This window comes from Dipodomys ordii, unplaced genomic scaffold (genome assembly GCF_000151885.1).
Source record: "Dipodomys ordii isolate 6190 unplaced genomic scaffold, Dord_2.0 Scaffold6, whole genome shotgun sequence".
Lineage (NCBI taxonomy): Eukaryota > Metazoa > Chordata > Mammalia > Rodentia > Heteromyidae > Dipodomys > Dipodomys ordii.
In genome coordinates, this window is record NW_012267222.1 from 10,277,179 (window position 1) to 10,290,646 (window position 13,468).

General features: G+C 46.6%; 1 protein-coding gene across 1 annotated transcript in view; it reads left to right on the forward strand.

Annotated features, from left to right (window-relative positions):
* Nucleotides 1-6,109: 6,109 nt before the first annotated feature.
* The window catches only part of Taf12 (TAF12 RNA polymerase II, TATA box binding protein (TBP)-associated factor, 20kDa), a 31,050-nt gene continuing 23,691 nt past the window's right edge, over nt 6,110-13,468 (forward strand). Inside the window, exons 1-2 of the mRNA XM_013032158.1 lie at nt 6,110-6,218; nt 6,690-6,797. The gene's annotated coding sequence lies outside the window, so the exon portion shown is untranslated. The remainder of the gene's footprint in view (nt 6,219-6,689; nt 6,798-13,468) is intronic.

Here is a 13,468-nt window from a genome sequence, read left to right on the forward strand (position 1 = left end):
AAAAAAAAAAAAGGAAAAAGGAGATGAACTTTTTATTGTTCTCATTAAGGGGAAACTTTATGAAACTAAAAATTTTACATGCTACCAGTCTGGGAGGGGAGGGGGGAGTTAAGGTTGAACTCAGAGCCTGGGGCCCTGGTACTTTTGCGCTCAAGACGAGCACTCTACCACTTGAGCCACAAACTTTTGACTTTTTTGGTAGTTAATTGGGAATGAGTCTCACCGACCTGATTTGGACTGGCTTCAATCTTTTTTTTTTTTTTTTTGCTGGTCCACAGCACCACCTCTTCCTTCCAGCTTTTTTCCCCCATAATTTGTTGGAGATAGCGTCTCATGGATTTTTCCTGCCCCAGCTGGCTCAGAACCCCAAATCTCAACCTGAGTAGCTAAGATTACAGTTGTGAACCTTTTTTTGGCCAGTCTAGGGTCCATGAGCCACAGTGCCACCTCTGGCTTTTTCTGAGGAATAGAACCTAGAGCTTCATGTATGTTAGGCAAGCACTCTACCACTAAACCACATTCCCAGCCCCAGACTTCAAATCTCGATCCTCAGATCTCAGTCTCCTGAGAAATTAGGATTACAGATATGAGCCACTTATGTCCAGCTCGGGGACCTTTGCTAAGTACTAGACTAAAAATAACTTCAATAAACCTTAAGATACTTTTATTGAGTGATTGTCCGCCATGGGGCCTGAACTCTGGTCCTGCGGCGCTGTTCCTCAGCTCTTCAGTTCAAGGCCAGCGCTCTACCACTTGAGCCGCGCCAATTCCGGCTTTTTTTTCCCTGTTTGCTTATGTGGTGCTGAGAAATTGAATCCAGAGCCCCAAGCTTGCAAGGCAAGCACCATACCACTGAGCCAACTTCTCAGCTCTGAAGTCATTATCCTTACTCAGGTAACCCTTCATGCGCGCTAAAGAACACACACTCCAAAATTTAAAAAACATAGAAATAACTGCTATAGAAAAAAAAATATACCGCGAAACACAAGTACACAAAAACCTCACTATTCGTAGACCATTCGCAAGGGCGCCGGGACCAACGATCACCAGCTGCCCAGGTACCAAAAAATTATGCCTCCGAAATCTCTTGATGTCGATTCCGCACGCAGAGCAATCAAGTTGCCCTACGTGTGCCACTCACGGCAGAAGCCCTTTTTGCCTTAACGGCCCCTAAACCAAGATGGCAGTCAAATTCAAACCATATTACAGTACGGGTGAAAACAAAAGCCCGCTATTTATATTCCTGAAATTAAGTAAGGAATTCCAGATTTTTCTAAGCCTCAGAAACGCGCTAAAGAGAATTTATTTATTATTTTTCGAGTGTTGCATACCAGCAAAAGTAAGTACACGAGTGCATATGCAAATATGAGCAGTGCTTGCTGGGAAGGAGCTGGCGGCGGTGGAGCGGGAGGGGGGCGGAGCAGTTGCCAGAGCCCAGCTGCTGTGGGACGCGCTGTTTAGCTCCCTTCTCCGAGGTTAACTAAAGGCGTTGTGGGAAGATCGGTTCTTGGAAACGCGAATCCCAAGCTATCAAAGCTGAAAATGATTAAGATTTGTGCCACTCGCCGCCATCCATCCTGAACCGGCTGCTGAAGACACGAGGAATCCAGACGAGAACTGGAAGCAACGGATCTGCTTCACCGCGCCGTGTCAGGGTGGGCCTGAGATGCGACCTACCTTCTGCTGCTGACGAGGAGCACGCACGGTGTGCACCGTGTGCACTGTCGGTGGAAGCCGGCGTTTTTTTCGTTTGTGAGTGTGTGTGTGTGATGAGGCTTGAACTCTGGGCCGTGGTGCTGTTCCTGAGCTTCTTCCACTCAAAGGCTAGCACTCTACCACTGTGAGCCACAGCTCCATTTCTGGCTCTTTAATAACTTTATTGGAGGTAAGAATGTCATAGACTTTCCCGCCCTGGCTGGCTTCGAACCTTGATATCAGATATCAGCATGCTGAGTACCTAGGATTACAGGTATGAGCTACTGGTGCCCAGATTCCAGTGCTATTTATTTATTTATTTTTTGGTCGGTCATGGGGCTTGAACTCTGGGCCTGGGTGCTGTCCCTCAGCTTTTCAGCTCAAGGCGAGCACTCTACCACTTGAGCAACAGCACCACTTCCGGTTTTCTGGTGGTTTATTGGAGATAGGAGTCTCACGGTCTCTCCTGCCCGGGCTGGCTTTGAACCGCGATCCTCAGATCTCAGCCTCCTGAGTAGCTAGGATCACAGGCGTGAGCCACCAGCGCCCAGCTCAGTGCTATTTATTTTTAATAGCCATTATTTATATGGCAAAAAGGTCTAGAACATTTATCAATGATTACGTCTGGGAAGGTAACAGGATGAAACCTATGAGAGGAAATTTTAAAGATAGTTAATGATTTATTCTGTATTGTTTGTAATCAAAAGTGTCTTAAAGATATAATCTTTTACCATCCATATTTTCTCCACATAATAAAGGTTCATTGAATTATGTTTATTTATTTATTGGTGATCATGGGGTTTGAACTCTGGGCCTGGACGCAGATTTGAGCCTCCTGAACCGACATTATTTTTAAATAAGATGTAACTCAAGGAGAAAACACTTCTTTTTTTTTTTTTGCGGTTGTGGGGCTTGAACTTTGGGCCTGGGTGCTGTGTTGTGGGGCTTGAACTTTGGGCCTGGGTGCTGTCCCTCAGCTCTTAAGCTCAAGGCAAGCACTCTACCACTTGAGCTACAGCGCCACTTCCGGTTTTCTGGTGGTTTATTGGAGTTAGGAGTCTCAAGGTCTCTCCTGCCCAGGCTGGCTTTGAACCGCTATCCTCAGATCTCAGCCTCCTGAGTAGCTAGGAGTACAGGCGTGAGCCACCGGGGCCCGGCTAGGAGAAAACACTTCTATAGCACATGCAAGACCCTGGGTTCACTTTCCAACACCACAAGTTAATCAATAATAAAAATTAAGCCAGGTGCCAGTGAATCACACCTGTAATCTTAGCTACTCAGGAGGCTGAGATCTTAGGATCAGGGTCCAAAGCCAGCCTGGGCAGGAAAGTCTGTGAGACTCTTATCTCCAATAAAGCACCAGAAAACCAGAAGTGGCACTGTGGCTCAAGTGGTAGAGCACTTGCTTTGAGCTGAAGAGCTGAGGGACAGCACCAGGCCCAAAGTTCAAGCCCCACAACCGACCAAAAAAAAATTAAAACCATATATATAATCATTGTAAAAAAATTAAAACATGCCAAACGCCAGTGGCTCACACCTATAATCCTAGCTACTCAGAAGGCTGAGATCTGAGGATCATGGTTCAAAGCCACCCTAGGCAGGAACCTAGGTAATTTTTGGTCGGTCATGGGGCTTGAACTCTGGGCTTTGGCACTGTCCCTGCACTCTTTAGCTCAAGGCGAGCGCTCTACTGCTTGAGCCACAGCATCACTTCCGGTTTTCGAGTGGGTTTATTGGAGATAAGAGTCTCACGGACTTTTCTGCCTGGGCTGGCTTTGAACCCCGATCCTCAAATCTCAGCCTCCTGAGTAGCTAGGATTACAGGCCTGAACCACTGTTGCTCAGATAAACCATCAGAAAACCAGAGGTGGCGCTGTGGCTCAAGTGGTAGAGCACTTGCCTTGAGCTGAAGAGCTGAGGCCAAGAGTTCAAGCTCTACAACTGACCAAAAAAATAAAATAAAATTAAAGCAGTACAGAAATCGTGTAAAATGTGAAGATGCATTCATATTTTAGTGCTTACCCTGTCACACTTTTCATATGTACATATATACTATAAATACATGCAGGTTTTCGTTTTGTTTGCCCGTCGTGGGGCTTGAGCTTTGGGCCTGGGTGCTGTCCCTAAGAATCTTTTTCTGAAGGATAGCACTGCACTCTACCTCTTGAGCCACAGTATCACTTCCAGCTTTTTCTGAGTAATTTTATTGGAAATAATTCTCATGGATTTTCCTGCCTTGGCTAGCTTTGAACTTCAATCCTCGTATCTCAGCCTCCTGAATAGCTAGGATTACAGTTGTGAACCACCAACACCAAGCAGGGTGTTTTTGTTTGTTTCTGTTTTGTCTATTTTGTGCCAATAGTGGGGCTTGAACTCAAGGCCCTGTTTTTGTTTTTTGCCAGTCCTGGGGCTTGAACTCAGGGCCTGAGCACTGTCCCTGAGCATCTTTTTGCTCAAGGCTAGCACTTTACCACTTGAGCCACAGTGCCACTTCCAGAGTTTTCAGTTTATGTGGTACTGAGAAATTGACCCAGGGCTTCATGCATGCTAGGCAAGCACTATACCACTAAGGCACATTCCCAGCCCGTGATTTTGTCTTTTAAAGAAAAAAAAATGTAGAAACATACTCATTAAATCCCACTCTGTATAACTAATGTAAGCTAATAATAATAATAAAAAAATAGGGGCTGGGAAGGTGGCTCAGTGGTAGAGTGCTTGCCTTGCATGCCTGAGGCCCTGGGTTCGATTCCTCAGCACCACATAAGCAAAAAGAAAAAAACCGGAAGTGGCGCTGTGGCTCAAGTGGTAGAGTGCTAGCCTTGAGCTGAAGAGCTGAGGGACAGTGCCCAGGCCTAGAGTTCAGGCCCCACGACCAGACCCAAAAAAAAGAAAAAAAAACAAAAAACAAATCATATAGAAAAACAAAAGAAAGAAAAAAGCCAGAAGTGGTACTGTGGCTCAAGTGGTAGAGTGCTAGCTATGAACAAAAAAAGCTCAAGGCCTTGAGTTCAAACACCTCCAAACAGAAAAGAAACAAAAAAAGGTTAAGAGTCTTGAAGATTTGTTTGCCTGGTCTGGCTTCCTGCCAGATTCTCAGATCTCAGCATCTTGTAGTAGCTATGATTAGAGGAGCAAGCCACCAGAGCCTAATCATGTGCATACATTTTAAAACAAATATATACATATAGACTGTTAAGACAATTTGCTTTCTTTAACATACAACTACTTATGGAATTCCCTGTAGCTCAAGTGGCAGAACACCAACCTTGAGCAAAAAGCTAAAGGGCAGTGTCTAAGCCTTGAGTTCATGCCCTGGTCTCCAAAAGAAAGCAAAACCCACCCAACAGAGGGCAGTCTGCTGCTCCAACTTGGTTAGCTCTTCTAGATTCCTGCTGCCAGCTACTGTTGCTATCTCTGGGTGTCACTGCCGTTTATGCTTTCTTTTGTATATGTTACTAAAACCCCAGATACTGGAATCGTATATGGTTTACATGCCTACCATCTAAGGACAGGGTGAAAATATAGTTGTCACCACCAAGCATTCATTAAATGGGTGAAAACACTCAAAAAAGAGAGAGACAAGAGAACTTAATGGTTACATCACAGGCTCAGATTTTAGAGAGAGAATTCTCAGCTCAAGCTGAGGCCTCGCACTTATTAGCTAGAACATTGGTGAATTTTTTCGGTTTCTCCAAATGACAAATCGGAAGGAAGTTAAGACACTTTCTGGCAGTGCGATTGTTATTCACTTGCAAATTCAAAAGATCGGTCTCTCCGGCCGCCGGTCTCCGGGCTGCCGGCTCCCCCACTGGGCGGGGGAGGGGTTGAGGAGGACACCTAGGGAACACCGCAGTCCCTCCCGGTGAGAGCCCCGTCCTGACAGCCTAACAAAAGACACCAGTCAAAAATGGCGACTTCGAGGCCATCCAAGGGCGTCAGTTACCGGTCACTAGCGACAGACTCAAGATGAGTCGGGAAGAAACAGCTAGGGCAGGTTCGATGGTGAGGTAGAAGACACTCAACTCGGCCCACGCCAGCAAGTCGGCCACAAGCAGGAGGCAGCCCGAACGACCGGCGGAGCCGAGCGGACCTGCAGCCGGCTACCGCAACCACGTGTCGTAGAGCTGTCTGCGCCTGCGCCAGGCAAGCGCGCTCCCGCCGGCCGGAAGAGCCGCGCGTTTCCGGGTTGGAGGCGGGGGAGCGGTGCCGGAAGTACTCGGGGAGGGCCGAGCAGTCGGACCGGCTGCTGAGAGGAAAGCTTCACTGGGGCAGTCTCCGCATATCATGGGGAGATAGACGCTGCTGCCTGTGAGTCTTGGGCCCTGGCAGTTGAGGAAGAAGAGCGGGAGGAGGGAGTCAGGACCCAGACCCACAGCGGGTCAGTGTCTGAAGAGCCAGATGGTGGAAGAGTCTGGGCTGAGAGCAGTCAGGCTCTTGGGACGGGACTTGAGGGGATCGGGCTCGGAGAAGACACGGCTGTGGGGACCCGGGCTCGGAACGAGACTCAGGGAACGGGGACGGACGTGAGTTCTCTGGCACCCGAGGGAAAGTCGTCCGAGAGGGACAGGATTGTGAGCACCCGTACTTTTAGGAGGAGAGGGCGTGAAGACACGGGCTCCGGAGAGGTAAAAGTGGAGCAGCGAGGACTCGGGCTCCTAGCAGACAGAAGCGGGACAGCGAAGATCCTGGGCTCCCAAGGATTCGGAAGCAGGGCTACCCAAGACGTGGGTCCCGGAGAGGCAGAAGCAGACGAGTTTGGGAGGGGACAGAAGTGAAGACACGGGGGCTTCTGTGGGAACGGAATCGGGGCTCTTGAGACTCCCCAGTTCCTGAAGGAATAGGGCTGTGAGGACCCTCAGATCCCCAAAGCGGAGGCTCCGAGGGGCCGTGTCTTGTAAGATCAGCCTTCGAGGGAAAGGGAGAAGGTTTGAAAAAGACTTAGCGATACATTTTTCTCTTGTCTCTCTCCTCTCTCTTGTATTCTCTGTGCCCAGCGTGATAAAGGATGTACTAGGGGAAGACGACTTCTTTTCGCGCTGCCCACCTGGCTTCTGGCAGGCAGGCTTTTCTCGTGTCAGATACTTAATCTAGGAAGCCCACAAGTAAGCATCTTCGTTTTTCTGCTTCATTATCGCGAATCCAATGTGAAGTTCGAAGCAGTTTGAACTCAGTTCTGTACTTTGATAAGTGCTTTTAATCCATTCAGTCAACTCCGATGGAGCACATATCTATCTCTGCTTCTCAAGTGGAATGTCAGGGATGGAAGGATAGGAAAAGACCATCTTTAAACTCCTATTTACATTTAAAGAGAGGAAGGTCCAAAGAAGGCTTAGAATCACAATGGGACTGAATAATTAGATCATGTTTGATAGGTACTCCCTTGCAAATAGAAAATATGAGATGTTTGGTTAATATTTCTTGAATAAATAAATGCCCCTCTACCTCCAAATTTAGGAAGTAATTTTTGTAGATTCTAATACTTTATTTTTACTTTTGTTACTGTATTGATATAGATACAGTGAATGTCATTAGTTAAGAAAACTGTTAAATGGATCCCTGTTATTTTTTACTTTTTGTCGGTCCTAGGGCTCGAACTCAGGGCCTGGGCACTGCGCCTGAGCTCTTTTGCTCAAGCCAAGCACTCTACCACTTTGAGGGTCACTTCCGGTTTCTTGGTGTTTAAGTGGAGAAAGTCTCCTGGACTTTCCTGTTCAGGCTGGCTTTCAACCAGGATCCTCAGATCTGTCTCCGGAGTAGATAGGATTACAGGCCTGAGCCATCAGCTCCTGGCTTAATTTTTTAGTTAGCTGTTTAAAAAGTTGTTAGGAGGGCTGGGAATGTGGCTTAGTGGTAGAGTGCTTGCCTAGCATGCATGAAGCCTTGGGTTCACTTCCTCAATTGAACAGAAAAAGCTGTAGGTTGCACCGTGGCTCAAGTGGTAGAGTGCTAGCCTTAAGCAAAAAGAAGCTCAAGGACAGTGCTCATACCAGACCTTGAGTTCAAGTCCCAAGACTGGGGGGGTGGGGGAGGGGGAGTTATTAGGAAGCTGAATGCCAGTGACTCACACCTATATTCCTAAGCTACTCAGGAGGCTGAGATCTGAGAATCATGGTTTGAAGTCAGCCTGAGTAGGAAAGTTTGTGAGACTCCTATCTCGAATTAACTGCCAAAAAGCCAGAAGTGGAGCTGTGGCTCAAGTGGTGGATTGCTAGCCTTGAGGAAAAGAAACTCAGGAACATTGCCCAGGCCCTGAATTCAGGCTCTAGAATGCACGCGTGCGTGCATGCGTGCGCGCACGTGTGCGCACACACACACACACAGAGGCAAAGTTCTGAAGAAGTAAATTTTAGCACAAGAGTTTACTAGGGATGCCTGGTTTTAGAAAAAGGTGGTGGAGGCTTGGACCAGTCACTTCCTTTCTTTCATCATACTATTTACTTAAACATATTCTGACTGACTAGGCATAGCTTAAGTATTTTTATTTATTTATTTATTTGGTCCAGTCGTGGGGCCTGAACTCTGGGCCTGGGCGCTGTCCCTCAGCTCTTCAGCTCAAGGCTAGCACTCTACCACTTGAGCCACAGCGCCACTTCTGGCTTTTTTCTTTTTGCTTATGTGGTGCTGAGGAATCGAACCCAGGGCCTCATGCATGCAAGGCAAGCGTTCTACCACTGAGCCACCTTCCCAGCCCCAGCCTAAGCATTTTCAAGTATTATATCACCTATGTATTTCATTCCCACACATCAAGAATTATTAGTCCCACTGTATAGCTAAAGAAATTGGGCCGGGGCACTGTGGCTCATGCCTATAATCCTAGCTACTCAGGAGGCTGAGATCTGAGGATCATGGTTCAAAGCCAGCCCGAGCAGGAAAGTCCGTGAGACTCTTATCTCCAATAAACCACTAGAAAACCAGAAGTGGCGCTGTGGCTCAAGTGGTAGAGTGCTCGCCTTGAGCTGAAGAGTGCAAGGACAATACCCAAGCCCAGAGTTCAAGCCCCATGACCGACAAAAAAAAAGAAATCAGTTCAGAGAGGTTAGTACTTTGCTTGAAATTGCGTTGTTCCAGACCCAGTTTCATGTGTCTCTAAAACTTTTTTTTTCTACTTTTCTAAGTGGATCCTTCTCTATATCTCAGTTTATCTAGCAGCAAAGTGTAATAGTTAACAGAATATATCGTTGACTAGAAGCACATCTCTCATCACTTTTTTTTTTTTTTTTTGGCCAGACCTGGGACTTGCACTCTGGGCCCTGTCCCTGAGCTTCTTTTGCTCATCTGGCACTCTACCACTTGAGTCGTAGAGCCACTTCTGGCTTTTTCTGAGTAGTTTACTGGAGATAAGAGTCTCACAGACTTTCTTGCCTGGTCTGGCTTCAGTTTGTGATTCTCAGGTCTCAGTATCCTGAGTAGCTAGGATTACAGGTATAAACCACTGAAGTCCAGCTTTCTCCCTCCCTTCCCTTCCCTTCCCTTCCCTCCCCTCCCCTCTTTCTTTGCCAGCCTTGGGCGTGGCTTGGTTACTGTCTGTGCACTTCTGTGCTGTCCCTGAACTTTTTTGCTTGAGGGTAGTGCTCTACCACTTGAGCTATAACTCCACTTCTGGCTTTTTGTGAGTGCTAAATTGGAGATGAGAGTTTGTATCATGGAGGTTCCTACCAGAGCTGGCTTTTAATCATGATCCTCAGATTTCAGCCTCCTGAGTAGCTAGGATTACAGGCATGAACCATTGGTGCCCAGCTAATTTTAAATTTAGAAAGCCAAGAAAGAACACTTGAAGACTGCATTAACTTTCCGATTAAATGGTAGCACGGCCTAGACGTCTGGGGCAGTTGAACTTAATTGAAACTACAGTTTTTTCTTCTTTTTTTTTTTTTTTCCCCCCAGTACTGGCTTAGCTTATACTATTTTAAGGTTGCCTGCATACAGATGATCAGAGCTTAAACCAGATTATGAAAAAGAAAGCATGCCCAAATTACCATTCCATTTAATGGTAATTTATTCCTTATCTATCCTGATTGCACTCATTTTTAGCCATAGCACTAATTTAGTTATTATAGGATTTCACAGTACCTGACCAGAAAATCATTGCATGAGAATTAAAGAAGATGTGCCCAAGTGTTTATGCGTCTGTCTGTGTCAGTACTGGGGCTTGAACTTAGGGCCTGGGTGACATAGCTTATCTTTTTTGATCAAAGCTGATGCACTACCACTTGAATCACAGCTCTGCTTCTGGCTTTTCAGTGGTTAATTGAAAATGAGAGTCTCACAGTTTCTTGCCTAGGCTGGCTTTGAACCTTGATTCTCAGATCTCAGCCTCTTGAGTAGCTAAGATTACAGATGTGAGACAGATACCAGTGCCCAGCTAAGACATTACTTCTTCTTTTTCCTCTTTTTTTTTTTTTTTTGCCAAGACCACTTTTCCTCTTTGGCTGGTACTCTATCACCTGGGCCATGGCCCAAGACATTACTTTTTTTTTTCCCTTCCCTTCCCTTTCCTTTCTCCTTTTCTCCTTCCTTCCTTCCTTCCTTCCCTCCCTCCCTCCCTTCCTCTCTCTCTTTCTCTTTCTTTCTTTTTTCTTCCTTCCTTCCTTCCTTCCTTCTTTCCTTCCTTCCTTCCTTTCTTCTGGGGCTTAAACTCAGGGCCTGGGAGCTGTCCCTGACCACTTTTTGCTCAAGGCTAGAGCTCTACCACTTGAGCAACAGTACTACTTCTAGCTTTTTCTGAGTACTTTTTTGGAGATAAGAGTCTCAGAGGCTTTCCTGCCATGATCCTCAAATCTCAGCCTCCTGAGTAGTTAGGATTGTAGGCATGAGGTACCAGCACCTGGCCCAAGACAATACTTTTGTTTGGAGGTCTTCCTAGAAAGCCCCAAACACATTGGAGGCAATGTATCAGCGTGTTTTACCTGCATATAGAACTGGTATGTTGGGCTGGGAAGGTGGTTCAGTGGTAGAGCGCTTGCCTTGCATGCATGAGGGCCTGGGTTTGATTCCTCAGCACCACATGAGCAGAAAAAAAAAGCCAGAAGTGGTGCTGTGGCTCAAGTGGTAGCGTGCTAGCCTTGAGCTGCAGAGCTGAGGGACAGTGCCCAGGCCCAGAGTTCAGGCCCCACAACCGGACCCAAAAAAAACCCAAAAACCAAAACTGGTATGGGTAGGGCTGAAAATGTGGCTGAGTGGTAGAGTGCTTGCCTAGCATGCATGAAGCCCTGGTTTGATTCCTCAGTACCACATACACAGAAAAAGCTGGATGTGACACTGTGGCTCAAGTGGTAAAGTGCTAGCTTTGAGTAAAAGAAGATCAGGGACAGTGGGCTGGGAAGGTGGCTCAGTGGTAAAAGCGCTTGCCTTGCATGCCTGAGGCCCTGGGTTCGATTCCTCAGCACCACATAAGCAAAAAGAAAAAAAGCCGGAAGTGGTGCTGTGGCTCAAGTGGTAAAGTGCTAGCTTTGAGCTGAAGAGCTGAGGGACAGCACCCAGGCCCAGAGTTCAGGCCCCATGACCAGACCAACAAGAAGATCAGGGACAGTACCCAGACCCTATGTTCAAGTCCCAGGACTGGCAAAAAACAAAACAAACAGAAAACACAGGTATGCCAGAAGGAAACAAGCTTTGAAAGAAATCTTTACATAGGGGCCCTAGACTTTGCCTGGTCCAATCCTAAATAGAAATGTAGAACCTGTTCAAAGATGGCCCTTGTAACTTGGGTCTTCCACCATTCTTTCTCCAGCCTCCTGCTAACTTTTTGCTGCTGTGTTTTATTTAGTCCACTGTGCTAATATATTATTTTTTAAGATGGTGACTCATTGGGGCTTTCTCCAAATTCTTAAGCCCAAATTATCCTACCTCAGTGACAGATAACATGGGACTGCAGGCACACACACTACCACATCTACCTTTATTCCTTTTTTTGGGAGGAGGGTACAGGAGACTAAATCCATGACATACCTTTCCAGTGCCTTATAACTGAGATGTAACCCCAGCCCTTTTTAGTTTTTTGGGAGTCATGGAGCTTGAACTCAGTGCCTGAGCGCTGTCACTGAGCTGTTTTTTTTGCTCAAGGCTATCATTTTACCACTCTGAACAACAGCTACACTTCTGTTTTCTGGTGGTTAATTAGAGATGTGGCTCACAGACTTTCTTGAGTGGGCTAGCATTGAACAAGATCTTCAGATCTCAGCCTCCTCAGTAGCTAGAATGACAGGCGTGAGCCACCAGTGCCCAATCTCATCTTGTCTCTCTTCTCTCCTCTATCCTCTTCTCTCTTCTCCCTCCCTCCTTCCTTCCATCCCTCCCTCCCTCCCTTTCTTTTTTTTTTTTTGTCGGTCATGGGGCTTGAACTCTGGGATTCGACGCTGTCCCTCAGCTCTTCAGCACAAGCTAGTGCTCTACCGCTTGAGCCATAGTGCCACTTCCGGTTTTCTAGTGGTTTATTGGAGATAAGAGTCTCACGGACTTTCCTACCTGGGCTGGCTTTGAACCTCAATCCTCACATCTCAGCCTCCTGAGTAGCTAGGATTACAGGCATGAGCTACTGGTGACCAGCCCCATCTCTTTTCTTTTCTTTTTTTTTGTCGGTCATGGGGCTTGAACTCTGGGCTTGGGCTTGGGCACTGTCCTTGAGCTCTTCAGCTCAAGGTGAGCACTCTACTGCTTGAGCCATAGGGACACTTCTGGTTTTCTAGTGCTTTATTGGAGATAAGAGTCTCACGGAGTTTCCTGCCTGGGCTAACTTTGAACCGTGATCCTCAGATCTCAGCCTCCTGAGTAGCTAGGATTAACAGTTGTGAGCCACCGGTGCCCGGCTTTTCTTTTCTTTTTTTCCTGTCGTGGGGCCTGAACTCGGCCTGGGCGCTGTCCCTCAGCTCTTCAGCTCAAACCTAGCACTCTACCACTTGAGCCACAGCGCCACTTCATCTTTTTCTGCTTATGTGGTGCTGAGGAATTGAACCCATTGAACTCATGCATGCAAAGCAAGCACTCTACCACTGAGCCACTTTCCCAGCCCCCATCTCTTTTCTTTAAAAAAAAAATCTAGCTGGGTGCCAGTGGCTCATACCTGTGATCCTAGCTACTTAGGAAGCTGAGGTCTGAAGACTGCAGTTTGAAGCCAGCTTGGGAAAACAAATCTAAGAGACTCTTACTTCCAATTAACCAGGAAAGAAACTAGAAATAAGATGTGCCTCTAGTGCTAGAGTGCCACTCATAAGTAGAAAAAGTCAAGCCAGAATTTGAGACCCTGAGTTCAAGCCCTAGTACCAGCACACACAGAAAAATCTGTGTCTTCATATGGATGACAGACCTGGTGATGCATTGCTAGGAATCCCAGCACTTGAGGCTGAGTTGGGAAGATGTTGAGTTCAAGGCCAGCCTAAACTACATATTTGAGAACTTTTACTAAAAAATGAATAAGAATGGTTATAGAGTACTGTCATCACAGGGTTAAGTGTATTGGTGTATTGGGTTAATAGAAGGGTCAGTAAAGTAGTTTACATACACTGATCTTTATGACTAAGAAAAGAGTAGAGCACACACACAATATAGCAAACATGTTTTCAGTACACGTTCTTCTAAGTGCTTTCGTTTTGTAAACTTAGTGAATTATCACAATAGTTCCACTAGATACTTGAGTATTAATTTCTCCTTTTTTGGGGGGGTCCAGTGGTGGGGTCTGAACTCTGGGCTTGGGCGCTGTCCCTCAGCTCTTCAGCTCAAGGCTAGCACTCTACCACTTGAGCCACAGCGCCACTTCCAGCTTTTTTTCTTTCCTGCT